The following is an 8,086-nucleotide window of genomic DNA, read 5'->3' on the forward strand; positions in this document are numbered from 1 at the left end:
TCCTACACATAATATATATCAAAAATTATTTGTTCATCATGATATTTTTACTGCTGTTTAGGAATGAAACTTAGGGTAGGAATAAACTTTCAAACTCTTGGACTTTTTTTTTTTTACACCCAATTGTCATTCTGGTAGGAAGAAAAATTCTTTATGTCCCTAGAAAGAGATCCTGTCATCCAAAAATCTCCTCGACTTTTTGGTGGGGGCTGGGTCATAGTCTCTGGCACATGGCTCTGCCTTGCTGCCTTGTTACGTACTAATGTCCTTGCTCTCTGTCTTGACAGCATACCCTTTCCATTGCTCTGTTATGACACCACACAGAAGAAAGCTGATAGCCCCAGCCAGAGGGTTTATGTAACTCACATCAAAATAAAATCACATCTAAAAAAATGGTACTGTGACTAACTAACCTGAAACCAAATATTTGGAAGTTTTGATTTGCTTGACTTATTTTGCTTAATTAACATCTGGCCCCAGCTTAGCATTATCCCTGCTAAACTACCTAGTAACTAAAGGAGAAGGAAGAAAGCCTAAAAACAGAAAAAGACAGCAGGCAGTCATGATAGCTTAGCTCTGAAAATAAACTAGAACACAAACTGAAAAATTAAAGACATGTGAGAAAGAAAGAATTAGGACAGAATCATCTCTTGGGAGTAAACACTTAACAGAGAGCCATGCTATCAGAGTATCAAGTCAAAATCAGAAGGGGGTATGAATGGCTGTTGGAAAGCTCCTGGAAGGAAAATCATTCTGTTCAAACTACTGATGGGTAGGTCTTCCTAAAATTCCTCCTACTGAGCCTATGACTACAGTTAGACAGTGTTCATCTGTTTTTTATGCAGAATAATACAAGGAAGTTTGCCTTTGATGACTCTTCTAAAATTTGATTCTCAGAGAGTTCATCTGGAAACATTTGGCCTGACGTTTTTGCTTGGGCCAAGTCTCTCAGCAGTTTCTGGGCCCCTCGTGACATAAGCAGTCTTTTGTTTTTTTTAAGGATTTATTTATTTATTTCTCTGAGAGATTGTGCAGGAGCGGGTGGAGGGGCAGAGGGAGAGGGAGAGAGAATCTCCAGCACACTCCCCACTGAGTGCAGAGCACGACTCAGGGCTCCATCCCACCACCCTGAGATCTTCACCTGAGCCAAAATCAAGGGTCAGACGCTTAACTGACTGAGCCACCCAGATGCCCCCATCAGCAGTCTTAATAAACACAATAAACTATCTACAGGTTTGCTAAATAGTCTCCAGAGTTTGATAAAGAACTCCTTAGAAAATAAATGACTCCCAAACTTTCCCAGAGATGCCCTTCTTCCTTCCATTTGAGATCATTGTTTACCTAGACTTCCCTGGGACAACTGAATATATGACCTCTGAGAGTCCCCAGACCTTTCATTTGGTTCTTTATATCTTAAATAAAGTCACCATCTGCTCTGAAAGATTTAAACCACGAATAGGCAACTAATGGTAGATAAGCGACTGAAGTGTATTTCTTATCCCCTTTGTCTCATCATTCTGCTTCCTTTTCTCTTTATCTCTTATTCCCTCTTTCTCCTTGTGATTTTGTTTTGTTCTCTCTCTCTTCTTTCCTCAGATATATTTAGGGTTCTTGAGGGCAGCCAGGGCCAAGTGCTATTGATTTAAGCACTGGTCTTCTCGGATGCGTAGGTGATATTAGATAACTTTTGAGAGTTCTTCTACTTCTGATTCTCAGGGGTTGCAGTTATTTACCACACCTTCATTACCACCCACTTACACTTATATCTTTATTAGATTCTCTGGACTTGATTTCATCATTATAGCTAACATTTATGGAACATTTAATACGTATATCAGATCCTGCACCAAGTGGATTATCTCCTTTAATTCTCACAGCAGCTCAGTGAGGTTGGTGTATTCCCATTTTGCACATGAGGGAAAAGGCACAGAGAAGTTAAATACTTTGCTCAATATATCACAGCTAATAAGTGATGGAGGCGGGATGTGCCTCCATATCTGTAGGTCTCCAGACAACCACTGTAGTGGAAAATGTGATGCTGATACACAGTAGGAAGGAGACTGAGCAATTTTTAAGTTTCATCACATGATATCTGCCACCAGGCTGGGCATAATTAGGAAGTCAGCACTCCTGACATAAGGGTCAAAACTTTATGCTTCTCATGAAAATACTGGACATTTCTTAGATCTATGCTACCTACTCTATGCACCAGCTTTCCAAACTTGTTTCCCCATGCCTCTGTCCCCCTGTCTAGGGGAACACCCTTCCCAACATTCTTTAATGTCCACCCATTCTTAGAGTCTGCTCAAGTATCAACTTTTTTGGAAAATCTTTGCTAATCCCTAAATGTAATTATTACATTCAATTGTGATTACCCCTAGATTATAAGCTACTTGAAGGCAAGCATGGAGCAGGTACTCTAAACATTGTATGAATTGAATGAAATTGAATTTATGAGCTTTAATATTCTATTACCTCTTCATTTGCATTTTGTGCCCTATTTTAAATTTCATAATGAAAGGCTGTCTGATATAGGCATCTCAAGTATTAACTGAGTTGGAGAGGACAAAGAAACCATAGTGGTAGGAGAGTCATCTATCCCACTTCAACCCAAATCAACAAACCATTATGGATTCAATTAATCTATGAAAGAAAAAGGCAGAGTAGTATATAGAACCAATTGAAGTCAGGAAGTTGTTGCTAAACTTCCAGGAATAAGGTGACAAACTGAACTCTAAGTTTACAGATCATTTCCTGGAAAGCATTGAGGTGTTAAATTGAATGATATTAGGGTACTTGTTCTTGCGGAGTCATCCATGCCTTAGGCAGAATCTTCTTTTTGGTGGGCACAGCATGAAGACATGACTGAGCAATAGATTATTGGTGCATAAAGAAGATACTGGGCTTAAGACAATATTTTTAACCAAAACTCCTTCTCCTGAAAGTTTTTTGTTTGTTTCGCTTTTCAAATATTAAAATCCTCAAAAGCAATGGCCTAGAGTGAATAGGTCATGAAAGCGGGGAGTTAAGGGTAGGTTGGAGGGATCAGTGAAACTGTGTGTTCAGCTTGTGTAGTCAATCAAAGAGCATTCCTGAGCATCCACTATGTGTCAGGCATAATGCTAAAAGCTGGGAGGTAAGCATCATGCTAAAGGAGTTTGTAGTCAAGCAGTGACTGCATTCCATAATAGGGGAAAGGATAAAGTATTATTATAGGATTTTAAATAGGAAATTAATATTTGGTCTTCATGGAAGTAGTGATGTTGGAACCATGTCTAAGAGACTGAATGTGATCTCAACAGGGAGAGAAAGGGCGATTCTGGGCAGAGGGAACAGCACACAAAAAGTTAGAAAGAAGACCTGGAAGAACTTGGTGAGGTTAAGGCCTAAGTAGTTTGGTGGGGCTACAAATAGGTAATGTGTGATGACAAGGAAAGGTAGCAGAAGGTGGGAGGGGGGAGCAGCAGGATACAAGGTGAGAAAAGTAGACTGGGGCCTTATTTTAAAAGGCTTTGAATACTGTAGTAAGGAACTTGGTCTTTTTTCTGAAGGCAATATGGAATCATGGAGCTTTTAGGCAGTGACATAAGGTGATTTATTATAACTGTAGCATTCTTGGCACTGTCTTCTATAGTCACTTTATAATATGCCTCAGTTCCCTCAAACCTTTAGTGTGTATTTTCTCATTAGTTCTCAAAGAAGATTTTGTCAAGAGAAAAAAAATACAAGGGACTGAAAGAAGGACTGGGAAACTGTAATTCATTAGGAGCTCTTTGTGCCTTTAGAAACTTTCCAAGTCAGCTTCCGACAAGAGCCTGATTTTTTGCTCTCTACCTCATTGTTTCCCTCCCTAACACAACTCTTCTCCCATGGTGTTCTCTCTACCACAGCATGCTCATCCAGTCTTTTCAAACGCACAAAGCCACATTATACAAATTAAGGAACACAGTCTCAAAATATCCATTTCAGCTAGACACAGATTCCCACCTTGGGCAGGTTATTAGCCATTATTAACAAATCCCCTTCTCCTAATATATTATCCACCCTTTGATGGTAACCTCATGCTTATGGCCAGAATTACTTTTCTTAGCACCCTTGAGTCATACATATATACTCATATTATCTAAAACTTTGGGTATTATTTCATAAAGCCACCCTGAGTGATAGGTATATTTTTTATTGTCATTACAGATGAGAAAATTGAAGCCCAGACAATAAGTGACTTGCTTATGGTCCTCCTTTTGTTATTAAGATACAATTTGGGGTGGAATTTTAAAAAAAAATTTAAAGAGTTATTTATTTATTTGAGAGGGGGGAGAAGGGCAGAGGGAAGGAGAGAGAGCCTCAAGCAAAAGCCCTGATGAGTGCAGAGCCTGATGCCTGGGGCTCAGTCCCACAACCCAAGAAATCATGACCTAAGCTGAAACCAAGGGTTGGAGGCTTAACCAACTGAGTCACCCAGGCACCCTGGTATTTAAAATTTTAACTTTAAATCACCATACTATTTCCCAAATATTCCTTGCAACTTCTATGTACCTTTTCTCCATTCTAAGTCATACTACTCTTTTTAAAACCACCCATTTTTCTTGATTCCTATGGATTTTGCGCCTGGATTTCCTTGAAGTAAACCTCCCTCTTTTGGCCATTCTCCAGAACAAAACAGGAGCTTCTTAACTTTCATTTCCTCACTCCGTTGGCTTCTCTGAAAATTTCAAACTCCTTCACCTCTCAGAGTTGTTGATACAGGCAGTAGAAAACAAAAGTCTGCTCTGAGTTTTAATATATCCTTAGGGCACACGTTAGACATGGGATAAAATAAAGTAAAAGCATATGTAAAACCCAGTTATATTTTGATTATTATTAAGTCTATCCCAATCCGTGTGAAATGTGAAGGATAACATTTTCCCCCAAAGAAAATCAGAAATTTTGACATATGTTATGAAAATTGTATATGGAAATAATCATCTGTATATTTCAGCTGGAGGAAACAGAGTCAAAGGGGAACAGTAGCAATTATCTTTTTTTTTTTTTTAATGTCATGTATTTGGAAACTGGAGTTTACAATCTGAATAGGCTTGAGAACCCTGAATAAAAGAAAGTCCAACTTGGCCACTGAACTAGAAGAAAAAAAAAAGAAAGGAAGGAATTAAAAAAAAAAAGAAAAAAGAAAGCTGAGTTCTTAGGATCTTTGTTGCACTTGCTCCCAGTCAGGCTCACCTATGTTCACAGTGAAAAACACCAGAATTGCTACTAATTCATTCTCCCCAGGCAGGTGAAAGCACGTAAAGAACACCACCCCTGCTTCACATTTCCCTTGAGATAATGGAAAGAATAACACATACCTCCATCAAGCAGATGAACTTCTTTTTGGAGATAAGTTTCTCTCCATCTGTGAAATTGGGCTGTGAGTGGTACCATAAAGGCTCCATGGTGCTTCCTTACCCCTTTAAACAAAGGATGAAAATGATAGGTATGCTCTAAGCACTGCATCCTTCTAGCCTCTTAGCTTCAGTCATCATAAAAGACAAAAGACAAAAGGTACTGGAAAGAGGGTGTTAAAAGAAAATTCAAACAGCGCTCTTAAGGGAAAACTGTAATCCTGCCCCAGCGATGTAGTTTACCATACATAATTGAACTATTTTAGCATCTAGTTTCTTAAATGGATTATTTTTACCAAGAAATAAACTCATGCATAAACTGCAACACATGGGCGGGCATACTTAATATACATTATTGACATGTTTACTAAAGATTCCTATGGGTAGAGTACTGTCCCAGAGAAAATTCTATTAGAAGGTAATCCTTAAAGGATTCTTACAAACTTTATTTTAAATAATTATCTATAAGAGAAAAGAAAATAAATTTCTTTTGGTAACATTTTTTTGCTTATTTTACACCACTACTTGGTCATTCCTTTCCATTCCATCTCCTGCTTCGTGGCCTCTCTTTTCCTTTCTTCTGTCAACTCAGAAACCTTCATATTCCTTTAAGGAATAATCTCACTTTAATTTCTGGTGCTGCCCACCTCCTCCCATCTCATTTGCTGCCTCTATGCCCTGGATATATTTAGATTTGAATGGAGAACTTTATTGGATGGATAGCCATTAGCTCTTGAAAGTTCATACCTAAGAATAGACGACATTTTTCACTTGCTCATTTTAATAACAAGATACCATATCACTCTGGAAAGTTAAAAGAAAATTGGTAAACATGTAGATTGTCTTTCATGCCAAAGAAACAACTCTTTGAGATCTTTGACTGCAGTGTATTTTTTATTTATTTAATTTTTAAAATCATTATTGTTCCCTATTAAGTGATGAGGCAGAAAGTTATACATCTCCCCCTTGTGGTTTCTGTTAGTGTTTGCCTTTTAATGTCCAATTCTAGTTCCAATCATTCCCAATAAAATACTGTTAAAATGACCTTCCTAAACCACAACTCTTTCACTCTCCTGCTCAAATTTCCAGTGGCTCACTATCGCCTGCAGGATAAAATCCGAACTCCTTGCCATGGTCCATCTGAAATTCCTATACTAAAATTCCCTGCCTTTTGAAATCCTATACATCTTTCAAGGCCCAAATTCCTCGTTCCCAGTCCCCACCTGGAAATAGTTTTTTGCTCTTAAATAACCACAATTTTCCAGTACTTATAGGTATTTATGCTCATCTTATCTCTCACACTCTATTGTGAGTCTCTGGAGAACGGGAAGGAACAATGTCTTTTCCATCTTCCTGTTGTCCACACAGTTCCTTGTGCGAAGGCCTCAACAAATGTCTATAGAATTGAATAAAATAGATACAGCAGTTAGTAAAATTAAAAGTCAACATTAGGTTTTAAAAACAGAGGAAACATTTTGGGGCGCCTGGGTGGCTCAGTGGGTTAAGCCGCTGCCTTCGGCTCGGGTCATGATCTCAGGGTCCTGGGATCGAGCCCCGCATCGGGCTCTCTACTCTCTAGGGGAGCCTGCTTCCTCCTCTCTCTCTGCCTGCCTCTCTGCCTGCTTGTGATCTCTCTGTCAAATAAATAAATAAAATCTTAAAAAAAAAAAAAAAGGAAAATAAAAACAGAGGAAACTTAAAAAAAATGGATCAAGAGAGAGAATTGTATAGACCAGCCTTGTCCAGCAGAAATATAATACAAACACTTGTGTAATTCAAAATTTTCCGGTAGCCAGATTTTAAAAATAGGTGAAATTAACTTTAATAATATTTTTTAACTTAACCCAATTATTTTAACATGTAATCAATATAAAAATCACTGATGAAATATTTTACTTTTTTTTTTACATTTTACAATTTTTTACATTTTTTTATTCCATCTTCTAAACCTAGGGTGTACTGATAATACATCTCAATTCAAATTTGCCACATGTAAAAATATTTTATAGCCACATTGTGGCTACTGGCTACTGTATTAGAAAGAAGTTGAGCCCAGGACAAGAACAAAGTCCTAGTCCTGGGTGACTGCTAGCAGTTTTGTTACCACAGATAAGACCTTTCACTATTTATTTCTCGGTTTCTTCATCTGAAAAGGGAAGACATTTTTCTTACCATTCTTATAGGGTCGTAAAGCCATAAAATTAGAAGCTGAAATGAGGCCACTTGGAAGGTTGAAAATGTCATACAAGTGGAAGTCATTGTAATTATTCCAAGAATAGAATGAACTTTGCAATAGTTATTAATCTCTTCTCTAAAGAATCTGGATCCCACAGTCTCCTATGCTCCCTGATTTCTTCACTGACTTGACTCTGGTAGGGTTAAGGGAGGATGCTGATGTTCCTAATGAATATCATTTCCATTGGAGTAGCTGGTATGAAGACAGGTTGTTCAGAAACACAAAGACAGATTTGGGGTGTTCGTATTCAGGTTAATTATGTTACTGCGAAAAGTAAGATGCTTTCAATACGAAGGAAAAGGGAAAGGCAGGGCTCCAGCCACAAACATTTTCAGCTCTGCAGGGTCGACCTGGCCATTTTCTATTTGTCCAGTGCGCGCATGCCACGGAGGTGCTTCTATGACACAGAAATGTTTCCCACCACTAATGGGATAAATAATGGTCATTTATTATTAACATTTTGAGAGTTCTT

Source organism: Enhydra lutris, unplaced genomic scaffold (genome assembly GCF_002288905.1).
Source record: "Enhydra lutris kenyoni isolate GAN:26980312 unplaced genomic scaffold, ASM228890v2 scaffoldscaffold4, whole genome shotgun sequence".
Classification (NCBI taxonomy): Eukaryota; Metazoa; Chordata; class Mammalia; order Carnivora; family Mustelidae; genus Enhydra; species Enhydra lutris.